General features: G+C 44.5%; 1 protein-coding gene across 1 annotated transcript in view; it reads left to right on the forward strand.

The window, feature by feature from the left end:
• The first annotated feature begins 7,019 nt into the window (after nucleotides 1-7,019).
• The window catches only part of TTC39B (tetratricopeptide repeat domain 39B), a 75,321-nt gene continuing 64,590 nt past the window's right edge, over nucleotides 7,020-17,750 (forward strand). Inside the window, exon 1 of the mRNA XM_069880051.1 lies at nucleotides 7,020-7,054. The gene's annotated coding sequence lies outside the window, so the exon portion shown is untranslated. The remainder of the gene's footprint in view (nucleotides 7,055-17,750) is intronic.

Genomic DNA, 17,750 nt, shown 5'->3' on the forward strand with positions numbered 1-17,750 from the left:
TTAAAAATTAACTCTATTAAATGGCAGCAAAGCACCAACATCCTTAAGGATTTATTTAGCAAGATACTCATCAGTCATTCACAATATACCATACAACCATCAAGCATCATGCTAGTAGCAGAAGTGGTGGTACATTAAAGTGTTTTTTTTCCAAACAAATACCATAGCTTAGTGTGGATTTTGATATCTTAAAAAAAGTGGAGGGTTGGATGAGAATGGCTGCAGAGGTCATTTCTAACCTTTATTACTCTATAATTCTCTGAAACATGCACTATGATAAAAGGCTAGGAGAAGGAACATCGAAAACATTCCAATGAAAATAAATAAGATTATATGTAATGATAAACAGGAAGAAGCTTAGAGATAAAACTGGGAGAAGCACCTTAAGCACTGTGAAGAAATTGCCCCTTATTAGAAGACTGAGCAGAGGAGGAGATAAAAACCCTAAAGGAATTTTCCCTTTATCTTTGGGAGGGGGTGGGGGAGGTAGGGGGAGAGTGAATGTCATGTCATGTCACGTCAGAGAGTGGGGTAGGATAGGATATACGTGTTGAGAAGAGAACGTGGATCAGTAGAGTTACAATGAAGAGAAGGAATTTAGGTGATGGGACGCCTACCTGCGCTTCCAAATGTAGTGAAGTCTTTGGCTTTGTAGTCTAGAATCACAGAAAATCTCTTCCCAAGAGATAATAAATGCTGTGGTGTTTTGTAGGGTTGTGGGGTTTGGCTTTTTTTTCCGTTTGGTTTGTTCGGTTTATTAATGTTTTTTACTTTGCACGGCTCCTCATTGCGTGATGTATCATCCTATTGAGTGTGACTCCATACTCTGATGCTGGAGGTCTGTATTTGCACAATGTATTATTAGGTGTTCTCTGTTAAGGCACACGCATAACACAGTGTAAGCAAACAGCCCTAACCTTCAGCCTGGCTGTGCTTTCAGCAGTGGGAGGATCAGATGACCTCTGGATGTCACTTAAAACTGGAGGTGTTCGATGACTTAACTTATCACACTGTTGTGAAATGTTGTGGACTGACTGCAGCTACACATCAAATAGTGTCAGCCTAAAAATAGCTTGATTCCACCTGGAGAAGGAAGATGTGGAATATGAGGGAGGTATAACTGTTTCTAGGAGTAAAAAATTTAACTAGGCATTCTGAGTGACATCTTTTAGGGTTCTTCCTTAAGAAGGTGATAAGGGGATAGACAAAATAATCCAAACATACCCCATAAATTGTAAGTGGCACCTGTAGAAGTGTTGATAGAATCTGATGTGCAAATAACATCTCTGTAGATGGCAAAAGCACTAAAGGCTGACTGAAAGCTAGGTGCACTAATTGCATTATGCTTTCACCAAGGGTCACTTATACAACCTGTCCTAGGCACGCAGAAACAAGTCACGTGGTAATGAAGGTAAACCACCGCACCTTGTTCAAAGTTTATTATTGTCCTTTCCCAGTCTTTGAGAAAAAGGCAGGGCTTCCCTAAGTAGAGGAAGCTTTCTTATGGGTATTGTTCAAGATTCTGTTTATGCTCAAAGGTCTGCTAACTGCTTCTTCATCCCTCTTTTAGTTTCAGGCATATGAACTAGCAGGTCTGTATGTCTTTTCACAACTACAATTTTTGCTACGTGCTAGTATGGCAAGTGAGGGGAAATATGGCTCTGACTACAAGCTATGGTGGCTCTACTTCCAAAACGGCTAAACACTTTTAAACATGGAGACATGATCTGGGAGTTTGAAACCACTGTGGCTCTCTCAAAGTGCCTAACAGAGGTTGAAAGTCAAGGTAGTCAGACATAAAATATTGCGTCAATATATTTGTCATAGAAATAATGCCTAGGTTCTTAATTTCCAAATAAAATTCTTGAGAGGTCTAACAAACAGGATTTAGATGAAGCTGCTTACTGAGTGTAGAAAACATTCAGTTCTAACTGTACAGCCCAGTACTTCAGAGTCTATTTGATGTCTGTATCTCTCAGCTCTGCAGTACACGAATACTCTGTGCCATAGTACTGCCTCCATGCATGCCAAGCGGTGTCTTTGAGAGGCTGTTATCTTTTATGTCTTTCAGAAGAAGTGTATATTGGTGTGCTTGGCTTAGTTCCTTACTCCCTTTTACTGGGGTCTGAGGCCAAAGAACATTTTTTGAGGACACCTGATTTTCTTTTTTTTAGTGACTAACTGTTACATTAACTTGACCAGGTGAGCTGCTCTGTGGCTTGCTAATCTCCCTTTACAGCTGGGTGTGAGAAAACAGGTGCTGGAATTGACAGTTAATATTCCTTTCAGTGACTAAGGTAAAATCTGAGACTTGTTGTAGGGCTGGATAGTGGCAAAGGACTGCGTGTGCGTGTCTGCAGGAAGGGGAGTTGATAAGAAAATAATCTTATAATCTAACTTAGTCTTCTTATACAACTACATGCATTCATCAATGCACTCTCATGTGTTTTAACTCTAAAGGGGTTACTGCTGTTGCTATAGTAATCTCTGAAATACTGCTTTTGAGCCACAGAGTAGCACAGCTTGTGTGAAGAAATGACACTTTGATACTGGTCGCTGTCAGGAAGAGGCATTGCTTCATCTTAATTGGCAAAATTAGTGCTAGGTAAAAAAAAATAATTGCCTAGAGGTTACGCCATGGCTGTTACAATCCATAAGGAAGTACACCCTCCTATTTTTTCCCCTCTTGCCTCTTACATCTTGTTTTTGTTGCTTTTGTTACACAGTTTTTTTGTGACTTAGTATCTTTTATCTTTCCTAATTTACAGCAATATTTTTCCACTTAGCGGGCTTTTAACTCACTACAGCAGCAAAAAAATATCCGTCTCTTGGTCTTGATAGGCATTCCTCAAGAGTGGTGATTCTTACTCTCTCAGCAAGTCTTTCACAGTGTATTCGTGTATTTATGTGGGTAGATTCACGTGCAGTTTGTACTGCTCAGAGTACTCATTCTACAAGGTAGTTTATGGAACTTGGTAGCTTCTGGAACTAGGCGGGACTCGGTTTCTGTCTTGCTTACTTGCCCTACCTCCGTTAGGGAATATTCTAATTGTTTAGTGATTGTTATCTCCAGTTCTGTTTGGGTGAGTCTTAGACAACCTAATCCTACTGGAAAGTAGCTGCAGGAGTGCTAAGGAAATTTCCTACGCTTCTTTCACAGCCGGCCTATCCTCAAAACTATTTTGTAGACCTCAGAAAAACTAGATCAGTATGAAGTGTTTGTACTGAAGTTGATTCTACTCTCCTGTATTATCTGATCATGAGGGGCACTACAGGACTTTTCATCCTTGTTGGATCTGTGTTTGATTACAGAAGCCCAAAACCATATTTCTTCTTCCTCATTGCCTTGTGAATTCTAATAACAATGCAAATTTCCAGTGAAAGGTTATACTGCAGAAGGAAACATCAAATATACAGGTAGCGTTAACACATCAGCACGCAGGCAATGGCTCTGAAGATAGGGGAAAATGTAGGTAAGCTTTTGTGGTTGGGAATACTATATAGCTATGCCAGCCAGAGGGGAAGGGTCTTCCCTCCTTTGTCAGACCTCCGCAAAATCCTCTCAACGCAGTCACTGAAATGATCTTTGAATACTCTCAAAGATGAGTAATCAGCTCATAATCTTCCTAATTCTTGCTATGAAGATAACTACATTCAGAGGGATAGAAACTAGACCTGGCTGGGAAATGCAGCAGGCTTCTTTTCTCAGAAGATTAAAATTTGTTAATGCTTGTCCATATGCCTTCAGAAGCTGTGGGTTTTGTTTTGTTTGGGGTTTCATATGTGGAAAACTGTAATAGGAAGAGGACTTTACAGAGCTCTTCTTTAATGTGTCAATTTCAAGGGAGAAGGGGAAGAGTAATTAAACTAATTAAAGCCAAAGGCAGGGTGTGGTGGCTTTGGAACGCCCTTTTGACTATTATTACAATGACTTAAATGGGAGTGGCAGCCAGCCGTAGACCAACCAAAACTCAGCAATGACTCTGGCATTCACAGGGCCTGTACTCAGACTTGACTAGAAATTTTCATGCCTTAGGTACCTGGGTCAGGAATGATGCCATCATAGAATCACAGAATAGTTTGGGTTGGAAGGGACAGTAAAGATCATACAGTTCCAACCCCCTTGCCATGGGCAGGGACATCCCACTAGATCAGGCTGTCCAAGGTCCCATCCAACCTGGCCTTGAATACCTCCAGCGGTGGGGCATCCACAACTTCCCTGGGAACCTATGCCAGTGCCTCACCACTCTCGTCGTGAAGAAATTCTTGATGTAGTTATCTCTACCATGATTATCTTAGCATGAATCTTTGCTCCTACCAGAGAAAGGTCACTGACAGACACAGCCTTGAAGGTGCCCAGAAGTCTATATAAATAAGCTAAGGAATTTGGTGAGGAGCAAAGAATACAACAATATAAATTAAGCCTATCAAGAGCTAAACATGACAAAGTAATGTTGAACTAGACCTTGGTCTTGAACTTGCTGAGTAATAAATGAACCTCTGATTCATACAGTTATGTCTCCTACGCATAGAGTACAGATTCTCCACATTTCAGTGATTTCCCCAGCTTAACTCTAAGAACACCAGTGCTATAGTCCATTAACAGTTTCTAAAAGAATGTAAGGAATGGGGTTCAGTTTTTATTCTCTGTAGCTAGAACTGGCAGTGCATAACTTCCCGGGTTTGTGGGTGCGTGACTGCCTAGGTATGTGGCTCCTACAGAATGGTATAACTGGTTCTCATCTTTAAGGACTGTATTTCTAGGACTTGAACACTTTATGCGTTAGCTGTCCTACTCCCGTATTGTGTGCCCCACAGTATTCTGCTACAGAATAATACTGGTTAAAAAGTGTTTTTGAAATGAAGGTGGTCTGCTGCTCCAAGCAAAAGGCCATCTCGAAGGGATTGTCCTTGGAGCTGAAAAATAGAAAGGGAGTCATGTCTTCAACAGAGTATGATAACATGTGTAGTTCTGGTGAGCACTATAAAATTCTTATGTAATGGTGATGTAAGTTTCAGGTGGAGCTGATGTGGGCAGACATGACTATGCCGTGAGTCAAATACAAAGCACAAATGGGCCAATCTACTGGATTGGCATTACTGGTGTGTTTCATGCACTCCACATCGGTGCTGGAGAATTAAATTAGTATCACAAGTTGCCAGTGAAGAAACATAGTGCAATAGGAGTATGGGAGGCAATCGGAGTATGGGAAGGCAGTGTGTCAGTGACATCTTAACTGAGAAGAGTGCAAGCTTGCAGGACAGATGAACGTATTCAATTTAGGTTCCTCTCGCCATTCTACTTAGCTCAGCTGGGTAAAAATGGCAGAGCAGATACAGCAGCACAGTCTAAGTGAGACTGATGGGGACACTTAAGTTGCTAGACCACATTGAAAGCCTGTACTTCTGCCTCTTCTCAGACTGAAGGATCATGCTTATCTTGCGACTGTAATCCCAAATCTTGCAAAAAAGCTTTTAGGCTTTATCTGCCTATTGGTCAGCTGAATCTGTTCAGTTCTTTTTCTCTCTCCTTCTGTCTCCGTTTCTAATGAAAGCTAGTGTACCAAAACTACATGTATTTTTAACAGGGGCTATGACAGAGAAGTGATGTGTAGAAAGTGGAGGTGGGTATCACGCTACCCACTTTTTAGCAGAACTTGTCCTCAGCTGGCAGGCTACGAAGCTGGTAGACATTTAGCAAAGAGCATTGTGGTACTCTGACCTAGTAACAGGACGAGGCAGGGTGGACGAATCCAGCAGTCCTTGCAGAGAGCTGCTCTGATAACTTTCATCTTGCGTGAGACTCACTGTGGTGGTGAAGCAGCTGTTCCAGGGCCCAAAGTTTCGCCTCTACTTGAGGCAGTGAATCCCAGGACAGGAAGAAAGCAGCAGACTCCTGGGATGGTCTGCTTGCACGCGGTGCTGCCCGAAGTCCCTTCGCATGAGCTCCAAAGTGAACACAGCGGCACAGCCGCCACCTGGACACCATGGTGAGGCAGTTAGGAGGCTGGTGGTGATGCGGCATGGAAACATCAGTCCCAGGGCACTGGTTCAGGTGTACTGGGCACAGTGCAGGTGTGCAGGGCACAGTTCAGGTGTACTGGGCGTTCTTCAGGTGTACTGGGCACCATTTAGGTGTACTGGGCACCATTTAGGTGTACTGGGCACTGGTTCTTGTGTACTGGGCACCGTTCAGGTGTACTGGGCACCATTCAGGTATACTGGGCACTGGTTCTTGTTTACTGGGCACCATTTAGGTATACTGGGCACTGGTTCTTGTTTACTGGGCACCGTTCAGGTGTACTGGGCACCGTTCAGGTGTACTGGGCACCATTTAGGTATACTGGGCACTGGTTCTTGTGTACTGGGCACCATTCAGGTGTACTGGGCACCATTCAGGTGTACTGGGCATGGTGTAGGTGTACTGGGCATGGTGCAGGTATACTTGCACTGGTCCAGGTGTGCTGGGCTCAGTGTAGGTCTGCCGGTCTCAGTACAGGTGCATTGGGCACAGTTCAGGTGTGCTGGTCTCGATGCAGGTGCCCTGGGCATCACTCAGGTGTGCTGGGCTCTGTGCAGGCGTACTGGGAACTGTTCAGGTGTGCTGGACATGGTGTGGGTGCGCTGGGCACAGTGCAGGTACATTCGCACTGGTCCAGGCGTGCTGGGCTCCGTTCAGGTGTGCCGGGCTTGGCGCAGGTGCACCGGGGCGGTGCAGGTGCACTCACATGGGCCCAGACGGGCCGGGGCGATGCAGGTGCCCTGGGCACCGCCCAGGTGTGCCGGTCTCGGCGCAGGTGCGCTCGCCCGGGCCCAGGTGTGCGGGGGCGGGGCAGGTGAGGCCGCGCGCGGGCGGCGGCGGCGCGGGGCGGGGCCGCGATGCAAAGCAGGGGGCGCGGGGCGGTGCGCGCGGGCCCGGCGGGAGGCGGCGGGGCCGGAGGGGGGCGGCCGGGAGCGCGGGGAGCGGCGTGGGACCGGGCGCGGCGGCGGCGGCGGAGGGAGCAGCGGGAACATGGCGAGCGTCAGGAACGGCACGGAGGGCGGCGGCGAGGAGGTACCGGCGCCCGGGGTCGCGGCTCCGCGCCGAGCGCCGCGGGACTCGCGCAAAGTTGTCCCGGCGGCCGGTGCCTCCCGCCCCTCCGGTTTATTTTTCTATTTATTTATGTTTCTGGGTCTCGTTTTATTTTCTTTTCTTTTAAGTCGTTGAAGCCGGGCTCCGCGCCGGTTTGACGCCTCCCTCCCTGTGCCGCGCGACCCCCCCCTCCCCGCATCATCCTCCCCGCATCACCCCCGACCCCCCTCCACCGCGACCCCCGTCCCCGCATCCCTCCTCCGCGCATTCCCCTCCTCCTCCCGTGCTACCCTGGCGAGACCCCCGCGCAGCCCCCCAATTTCTCCGGGCACCCCCCCCCCCAATTTCTCCGGGCACCCCCCCCCCCAGTTTCCCCGGGCATCCCCCCCCCCCCAGTTTCGCCTCGCAGCTCCCCCCCCCCCCAGTTTCGCCTCGCAGCTCCCCCCCCCCCCAGTTTCGCCTCGCAGCTCCCCCCCCCCCCCCAGTTTCGCCTCGCAGCTCCCCCCCCCCCCAGTTTCGCCTCGCAGCTCCCCCCCCCCCCAGTTTCGCCTCGCAGCTCCCCCCCCCCAGTTTCGCCTCGCAGCTCCCCCCCCCCCAGTTTCGCCTCGCAGCTCCCCCCCCCCCCAGTTTCGCCTCGCAGCTCCCCCCCCCCCCAGTTTCGCCTCGCAGCTCCCCCCCCCCCCCCAGTTTCGCCTCGCAGCTCCCCCCCCCCCCCAGTTTCGCCTCGCAGCTCCCCCCCCCCCCCAGTTTCGCCTCGCAGCTCCCCCCCCCCCAGTTTCGCCTCGCAGCTCCCCCCCCCCCAGTTTCGCCTCGCAGCTCCCCCCCCCCCCAGTTTCGCCTCGCAGCTCCCCCCCCCCCCCAGTTTCGCCTCGCAGCTCCCCCCCCCCCCCCCCAGTTTCGCCTCGCAGCTCCCCCCCCCCCCCCCCAGTTTCGCCTCGCAGCTCCACACCCCCCCCCCCCCAGTTTCGCCTCACATCCCCTGCCAGGGTCCACGCATTTTGCACTTTGCCGCCTGCCATGGGGGGATGTGGGGGGGCCTCGTTGCTGCCCACGGGCAGTTTTTGTGGCTGGGAAGTGAGATCAGACAGAACTTGTAGTGGAAGAGACGCTTAACAGACTGGGCTGTGTAACTTCCTGTTGTTTTGGCTAAAAGTCCTTTTTTATACAGCCCAAATGCACATCCCTTAAAATGATCACCTGAACATTCGGCTTTCCTTTGTATATTCTCAGTCCAGAAAAATGGAATAGCGGAATCGTTGATAACACCTCTCAGAGAGCTGGTGGTAAGGGATCTCCTAGACCAGCTTTTGAGGATTCTGCTGAACCGAGGCAGTTTTAACTGGAGGGTGTTTTTACAGATTCCCACCTGGCACGTGTGTGTGGGTATATTGACTCAATTTCTGACTACGCGGTCTAAAATGAACGATTTTAGCATGGTGAACCTTTGGCGGCTTCTTCGGAAAGAGTTGTGAGGCATGCATCCAGCTTAACTTTGCTGAAGTAAACTTCTGAACCATACCATTACCTAATGGTTGGGGTTTTCTGTTTGTATTTTTTCTTTTTTTAAATGTTGTTAGGGTGGATTTTGAAAACAGGCGCGTAACCAATGCCCTGTTCTGAGGCAGGGCAGCATGTCGTACAGCAGGGCAGCTGGTAAATGTATAAGTAGGACTCAGTTATGCTGCGTAGTTCAGTTGAGTCCTCATGTTTTGTATTTGGCAGTTGCAGAAGCCGTTCTTGGAAGAGATGATAAGCCCCAGCTTTTTCTAATTTGGAAGGTGGGGATATATAATGTCTGTATTTCAGAGTGTGCTATAAAAGCTGCCTCTTTCTAAGGTTATAGTGTGGAGGCACAATGTGACGAGGATGTGAAATGCTCAAATCTCATTGTGTGCTTGAGTGAATCACTGCAAAATCATAGAGTGATTTTTGTGGAGCTGAGTTTGGCTTCCAGCACAAGGAAACCAGTGCCAAGTGAGAACAAGTTATTGAACAAACACTTTCTGCTCTCAGCAAGCAAGTAGTTGGAATTTCCGTTTTTTAAAACAGGTATTTAGCAGCTTAGTTGTAGCCCAGTTGTACTGAGTGAACAATGTGGAGGAATGTTCTTCACAGAGTTTGCTGCTAAGCAAGAGATGCTGCCATGCAAACAAATGGAAAGGTAGGTATAAAAGCAACTGGAAAGAGCTGTATTTGAGCAATTGTCTCCAAAAAGTGCAAAGCTTTCTCCAGATGAGCTCGAAAGACCTCATGCTTTTTACAGAGGCTTGTTGGTTGATTCTTTGGAGTCTGAAGCAGACCAGAACCCGTAGTGGAGCGAGTGTTTGATTTTTTCCTGGTGAGATCCTAGGGCTCTGGAAGGGAGGGCAGACGGTGGCTTGATCTTGGGGAAAGTCACTGCTTCTCTAAAAGAAGTTGTCTAGACCACTGTAGGCTGCCTTTGCCTTCAGGTGCACCTTGACCTGTACTAGTGAGTTAGATATGATTGAGGTAGATATGATTTTAGCACTTGATGCATGAAATAGTTGCTTATAACTGTCTTAGCTGTTTCTTTTTTCTTTTTTTTTTAAGTGTTGGCTGTAATTATGATGCTGGGAAACGTTACTATTAGCTATGTTCTTAAAAGCTGCATGCATCTGATTAGTGTAGTTTAGATGAAATAAGGCAGACGAAGGCTCTTCTTTCTGATTTAAGTGTACATGCTCAGTGCTATATGAACATAGCTTTTAGCATAGAATTTTGGTTTGCAGGGGCTTCTGAATACTTCTTCTTTCCTGAAGCTTTGAAGAAAGATATCTTAAACTAAACCTTGATGTTTATTCCTACAGGAAAAAACGTGATGTTGACTGACAGTAACTCTGCTTATAAAGATCAAGCTTAAGGTGGCACGTAGCTGTCCCCTGCTGTAGTCCCTGATGAATATAATGGTTTTCCTTATGTTTCTTGCAGTTCAAGGAAGTGGCAGATTCTGTGTTTATCTGTATGTAATGTTTTTTGCTGATTTATGCTTCATTGTCATGCAGCTGTGACTTTCCAGTGGGCATGGCAAAGAAGTGGTATGGCGTGTAAAAGGATATATTTTTTTTTTTCCCCCAGCTGACGTGTAGTAGTCTGATGTTTATTTTTAAAACAAAGCCAAACCCAAACCACTAACAGAAATTCAAGACACAACCTAAGAGGCTGTATTAATGAGGTAGTTTTATGAGTATGCTCATATGGGAAAACAAATGGTTATTAAACTTGGGATTTTCCTTTGCAGTGTTGCTTTGTGGGTGTTAAAGTGCCTGTGGTCGTCCTCTACTGTGAAACAGTTTCCTGGATTCTACGTGATCACAGTGAATGTGCCCATCGGTGCTGCGCCCAGTTGTGGTCTTGGAATGTGGTATGCCATTGGCACTTAAACCCCTGCATGGCATCAATTCACCTGCTGAAAGTACTCACACTAGTATTCTTTTGAACAGGCTGCAAATCTAGGACAGATGTGCTTAACCTTAAGGGCAAAATATCACTCCCAGGCAATGCAGAGGCTTCAAGCAAAACTTTAAGCCTTCATCCCCTGCCCCCCCTACAGTGTAAAGATTACTTAAAATAGTGGACCAGATCTGCTTCCAATCAAGTTCACTCTGTGCTGCCCTGGTTTTTCAAAGTCATAAAGCCAGCTTAATTGGTTACTTGGGGATTCCCTATCCATTAAAAAAAAACCAGACCCAACGTTGGCCTTTGTGCATGTGAGGGTTGTGGCCGGACAGAAAGGGTCATGATCAAGAAGTATCTACAAGCTAAAAAAAATGCCTCGTTTGGCCACAGTCAGCCAGACTTAAGGATTATGCACAGATCTGAAAGTGATTTGGTGCCCTTGCTGTTGTTAACTCTAAGGCTTATGTTAAGGACAGCTTGGCCAATTCAGCCAATCTTTGTCTTAGGCTCTAAACTAACCAATTAAGCAAAATTTAGGTAATGAGAATCTGATGAAGCGTGCTGTACTATACTGAACTGCCTGAGCAGAGACGAGCAGTATATAGGCTGGCTTTATCAGCCTAGACAGTTTACCTTGGAGCTAGTTTCAAAGAAACCAGTGTCATCTTTCACTCAAAAGCTGTTTAGTACCGGTAGTACTCTGTTAAAGGACTCAAGGTTTTTATCCACTGCTGCAGCAGGTGCTGCACTTACGTTCAAAGAACTTGCTAGTGGCATGCTTCTGTCCACTAGTGGCTTAATATAATAATGTACTTCAGAATAAATTATTTAACCATCCAGCACTGGCCATTCTCTCATTCATGTTTATGCTGAAGACTCTTCAGCAGTTTTGTTTGGCAATTCCAGCCTGGAAGAAGAGTCTCAGTGGTGGGAAATGACGGCAGCTGCACTTCCTTTGAGAGACTGCAAACAAGCCACTATAGTGCCTTTTTCACCTTAAAAGTGAAAAGTATGTTTGGAATATGGAGTTAGGAAGGAGTAGTGAGGGCACTTCCTCTCATGAAGCGTGATTGTTTTTATAGCATCCTAATTTCATAGAATTATAGAATAACCAGGTTGGGAGAGACCCACCGGATTTGAGTAGTAGATCTTGCTTAACTGAACAACATAAAATTTGGACTCTTTTTGTCAGTTTATTCCAAGGACTTGTACTTTGACACCTAGCTCTTATTTTTTCCTGTTCCTATTTTGACCTCTCCTACTGTCAGAGCACATCTGCCCCTAAGATAAGGGGTAAGCTATTCCAGCACAGGTTAGAAAAGAACTACAAGAAAACTAAGCATGACTAATAATGTCTTCTTTATTTAATAAAATCAGGTTGCTGGCTCTGCTTTTGAGGATCTTTGTTTCAAATATAACTTTATTTTACCCATGAATGTACCTCTTGAGAGGTCGACTTCTTTTCTTTCGACCACCAGTTCAAGATAAGGATATGTACTCCAATTTTATATTACTTTTACTATTCCAAGATGGCTAATTTTCATCATTCACATTTTCCCACTTCTTATTTGGCTTCCTAGAGCTTGTTTCGTTCATCCATTTGAGCCTCTTGATTGACTGTGACCAAATTTGAAAGCCAGGAAGACGAAAAAAGTGCGGCTTAAGTTGTTATTGGTTTTCTGGAGGGGAAAAGGAAATTTATGTAATGTGTTCCAATTAAGCTTTATTATTTAATGTTAACTTTGGTGAATCAGTGTGCTGTTCCTTTTGAAGGTGATAAAAGATGTAGAGGATAGGGGGAAAGGTGTGGTTACAGTGGGGAGCACCAGATGCCTCTTAGGGAGGCAGAGCTGACAGAAAAAATTCTGAGCGCCATGTAACTATGAAGTGAATTTGTTTGTTACAGTTTGCCTTTACTTCTCTCTGTGTTTTTTTGTTGCGGGGTGGGGAGGGTGAGGTGGTGATATTTATTTCATGTATAGATGGACAAAAAAGAATGGAAGACTCTGCTTTTTTTTTGAGGTTATGTTTTTTCTTTTTGCTTTGAGCTGTTGCTCTTCTATTGTGGAAAGCAGAATCTAAGGTCTTTTGATGAAGCCTTTACTTTGAGCAGTAGGTTGGGTACAGCTGTCTTGGTAATTGTACCTAAAAGTTTACCATCCACTATAGGGAAAAGCAGTACTACATCATACAAAAGCTTAAAGGAGGATAGGCTCCTTGTAGTTCTAGTAAACCTCTGTGATAATTATGGCTTTGTCGAAGTGTTTGGTTCTGCAAATGCATGTTCTTCCTTTGTTGATGTTTTGATGCTGGCGTGCTTGGAAAAAACCTGTAGGCTTGATGGAAGTGCTAGAGGTCAATGACTTGTCTTGGATAAAGGTTCTTGTTGGGCTCTTGTTTTGTAAAACGGGTTACATCTTGAAAGAGAAGAGGAACTTAATTGCTTCTTGGCAGACCATGTGTTACATAGCAGCATGGACCAGAATGACTCAACATGTGAGTAGATTATAAGCATGTATGATCTTATGCCTTCTGTCTTGTTCAGTACGTCTTCTGTAGCTTACCTAACCAAAAGGCCTTGGAATAGCAAGGAAAATTCCAAATAAGTAATAGGACTTTTTCTTCCTGCATAGCACCAGCACGGAAAGCAGAGATAAAATCATAGCTGCTGGCAATAGGATGACAGGCATACAGCCCTGACATCCACCAGTGATTTTCACACATGCTATTTCTTTTCAATTAATAGAAACAATACTATGCTTGAGGCAGCGGGAATGGTGGATTGCTGCTCTAGTTTGGAAAAGAGAGCAAAATCATGCAACTGAAGACCCAAGATTCAGTTCTCAAAGGTGGATCTGTGCTGCTCCTGATGTATGTTCTAGTTAGAGCCTGGAAATGTCCAAGACCTTTGTACTGTAGGTAGCCAGGTGTCTGGTTGAATGGTCAGAAGTGTGAGAAAGAGTTTTTGTGTGAATACTAAACATTTCTCGTGCTTTTTTAAGACCTCTCAGGTTCGAAATCCATTTCACCTAAGCCAGTAGTAAGTAAAGAGCACAGACCTGTGGACTTCAATCCAAACACTAAATGCTAAAAGTGAGATTTTCTTAGCAAGAATTTCTGTAATGGTATTGTGGAGTAAAGAACAACACTGTTACCATATAGTAAGGGGAAATAATCTAATACCTCAGGCCCTAGTAGTGGTGGTGTTTTTTGTTAGGATGCAGTGAGTGTATTATGTTTTTATTCCTCCTCTCTTATACATTCACACTGCAGTAGAGTAGTAAACAAACTTTGAAAGCCAGTGCTTGGTGTGCAGCACTGCTTTGATTTCTTCTTATCCCTAGGGGCCAGTGTCACGTGTGCTTCTGCTCTCCAGAAATCCTGTTATTGAACGAGGTACAAGAACAGGCTGTCATCAAAACAGAGAGGAGGACTGGAGGAAACCTGTTTCTGAAGACAGTAATTTCTGTGTCTGGCACCTGTTAGCAGTACTAGTGGTTCTAAGAAGTGTAGTGTTTAATAAGTGAGTGTAGTACTTGACTGTCACTAGTGGTAGGGGGCCAAAGGAAAGAAAGAATACTCCTATTAGCTTTAGTTGAGGGAAGTATGATTATAAAGGTAGAATATGTCACACTGGCTGTTATTTTCACTGGGAAATAATGGACTAGGAAGATGATGTTTTATCTGGGCTCTCTCCCTCAGAACTGTTAGTAGTACCCTGTCCAGTGGGGCAGATAGTTAAACTTGCTGTCTGTCAAGTTTTTCTTCTTTTCTGCAAACTTGGTAGACTTTAAGGCTGGAGGAAATTACAGTTTCTTAGGGTGTTCTCAGCAAGAAAAATAGTTTGAAAAGTAATCCTATTAGCTGTGTTGAAGAAGAATGGAGGAGGGTAGGGTGTGTTTGAGCCATTTTTTTTCTAATATATTATCATATCCTTACATCTTTATCATATATATTAATCATGTAAATGGTTATGGTCTTTGACAAGGGAAGGATGCAAAGTGTAGGAACTAAACTCTGGAGACAAAGCAGTTTAGCTAAATCTAAGTGCATGACTTGGACCAAAGGAAGAAATTTAAGCTAAGACTCAGTATTAAAGACTGTAAATCTGTGCCATGTCCACATCTTAGCATGAAAGCTGTATGCAACTCTGGAAAATCCAGTTAAATATATCTGCCTGTGTACTGCTACTTGGCAGTACTGAAGTAGCTGTCTCTATTAAGCTGCATTCTACTGATCTTAAGCAAAGTGTCTTTAAAATCTTGGAAAACGGAGATTCGGCAGCACCTCATTGCCTGTGTCTTGTAATGTAATTTGGATTAAAGAACTATATATGGCTATAGCTCCCTCTGACAGTGGAAAATAAGGGGTAGCTCATAGCCAGTCACTCCTAGAAGATGGAATGGTTAGTCTGATACTTTGCCAAAGTGCTGTGACTTCTGCTAAATGTGAACTATGTAGAAGGGATGGCATACATTGTGTAGTTAAGCTTCAAAGTGAATGTATTTCCCAGTGAGTGAATGCTGAAGTAGTGTTATGGTCCAAGTGGAAAAAAAAAAAATGGTGGGCCATTTCGTTTATTTGAATAGTGGGATTTTTACCTTCCATTTGAGTCAGTTAAGTGATTTGTTCAGAGCAGATGTGCAAAGTAAATGCGATGTGTCCCAACTTTGTACTTGGAACTGGAAATGGAAGCATAGATTCATGCCAGTGTCACAAATCAGGTTGCAGATGGAAGATTCTCCTAGAACTCATGCTCTTTTTATTATGCATTTATTCTTCTGTAGTTCAGAGTTCCACCAGGAACTCCTCTAATTGCTTTCTGAATTGATACTTGTTGTGAGTTTGTACTTTGGAGTAGTCAAAAAGTGAGCTTGCAGCTTTAAGTGTTGATGTGCCTGTGTGAAGAGGAGCATATCTGTGTCTCTAAGGGAAAGTAAGCAAGTAGTTACTGGAGACACTGTACAGCTCTGTGTCCACAGTGGCTTACTTTTGGGATTTCATGCTGAGTGAACTAAGCTGTTTGGCTTACAGGTGTGTCACCAAAGAAGGGTAACTGCCCTGGCACAAATGAAGTAGCAGTAATAAAATAGCACAAGGACAAGGACTAGAGGTTGGGTGGTAGGAAGGGGCTTGTGTGCTTTCTCTAAGTGGTTTGAGACCATGGGATGTAGTATATGGTCCATTTTATCTAGTTCCTCTAGAGAAAGCTGCTCCCCTTGTCCAATGGTATTTGCAGTTGTCTTGCAATTCTGTCAGTTTGTGTGTGCATGTCCCTCCAGTGGAGCAGAGAAGGGAACTTAGATCCCTGAAAGAGCTGACTTCTGCAGTGTTGTTAATATGGGTTGTTTTTCAGTTTTTGGGTTTTTTTGTTTTGGGTTTTTTTTTGAACCTGCATCACTTTCCTGGTGTGTGTTTCTTTGTATTTGTGGAAGTCCTTTGCTGTTAAAAGGATGGGTAGAATGCCAGAAGGGCAAGCTTGGGTTACATCTTTTGATGGCAACCCAGGTTACAGGGCTTGCCTTCTCAGATGTCTCTGAAGCACAGTCCTCCTGTCCTTGACTGAAGTCAGACACAGAGTTTTGTGTTTGGTCTTCTGTGTTTGTTTCAGCTTTGTTCTGTGCTGTAGGGGCAATCAAGCATGCAGTTTTATGCTGGGGAGGTAAATGTTGAGTGTTGTCTTATGTCTGCGTAGATCATACCTTACAGTAGCAGTCAGTCTCTTTAGAATACATAGATGAGTTCTGTAAACTACTGAACTTAAGTCTTAATAGCAGCAGAAGTTAGTTTAAATTGTATCCTTTACTTTGAAATCTCACCTGTTGCTAAGTGTATTTTGCTTGGCATGAAGAAGTAATTAAGAAGTCATGTGTGATTTAAAAAAATTTTGCAACAGCCTCCACAAATTAATAAAAACTTTCTACTATATACTGATTGTGGCCTGACGTGAAATGGATACGGATACCAGCAGTGAGCTTAGATAGTTGTGATGCAAATACTTCGCTGCCAGCCTGGAATAATTGTCTGGCTGATATTTTTCCTTCCGCAGATGCTTGGCTTCTCTGGTTTTGTGTCTCTGGGTGTTGACGGAAGTGGTGTTCAGTGGTTCAGTGCTTTAGATTGGACCATGTGGTCATGTGGGATTTCCTTTTGCACAGCGCAAGTCGTGACAGCCAGCCAATTCACCTGACACTTGATGCAGTGTGTCTTGGTGTAAAGGAACCAATGGTCTGATTGCCTGTGAGTATGCAATGCAACAAGCGCCAAAACAGGGCTCCCCCTCTCAGGAGGAGGAGGGGGAGTGTGTGCATGAACAGTTGCCAGTTGCCTAGAGGCATTAACATGCTATAACGTTACGTTTGTGGTAAAGTGACCCTGTGGGCAGAAGAAGTGACGAATCTAGTAACAACTGCATATTCACTGTGTCCTTGTTATTGCAGTCCAACTAGAACTTCCAAAGGCTATAAATTCCTCATTACATCATTGAGCTGTATGGAGAGTGTACATGTGTTGGTGGGGGGAACTGTGCCTTTATGACAGGCTTCAATACACAAGTAAATTATATGACTTCTATACGGAAAAACACATGCTGTGTGCAGTGCACCCGTGTAGCCTGTGTGCTTTATTCCAAGTCTCTTTTCTGGATTCTGCAGCTGTCCTGCACAGTCTGATGAAATACTGTGCACTACTTGGGAGTAGACTGGATGAAGAGTTAAAATAGAGGGAGTCTCAACTGAAGAAGGGAATCCATAGACACTTAACACATTAACAAACTTGAGGGAGACATTAATAGTTTTAACTCTTATATCATCTAATTTTATTAACATATAGTGTGTTACTTGTGATTTTTTTAATCCTTATTACTTTAGATGAAAAGGTGTTCTGTTTGTGCTTGCCTGTAAGTAGTCTTGGAAGAACTAACACTCTGGCCACTGACTGGTTAAGTCAAGATCTGATTCTGCTTAGTGTAATTCAATGTGGCACTTGGTCTGAATGTAACGTTTTATTTCTGTTGGGTGTTTGTGTCTCACTTTCTGTTGCAAAGATGAGAAACTTTCTAGAACACTTGTACAAATCAGCTAATCGTTAGTTTTATACTAGCAGTGAGGTTATGTTGCTGTATCCTTAAGAGAATTCTTTTCTATTAATGAAAAAGCTCTGATAGTTTCTAGGAGGGGGAGATGGTGGCCTATCTCTGTCTTGCACTGGGGAACAAGCTGTGCTCTGGACAAAAGTAATTGCATTGGTCTTATATTACAGA

Source organism: Phaenicophaeus curvirostris, chromosome Z, assembly GCF_032191515.1.
Source record: "Phaenicophaeus curvirostris isolate KB17595 chromosome Z, BPBGC_Pcur_1.0, whole genome shotgun sequence".
Lineage (NCBI taxonomy): Eukaryota > Metazoa > Chordata > Aves > Cuculiformes > Cuculidae > Phaenicophaeus > Phaenicophaeus curvirostris.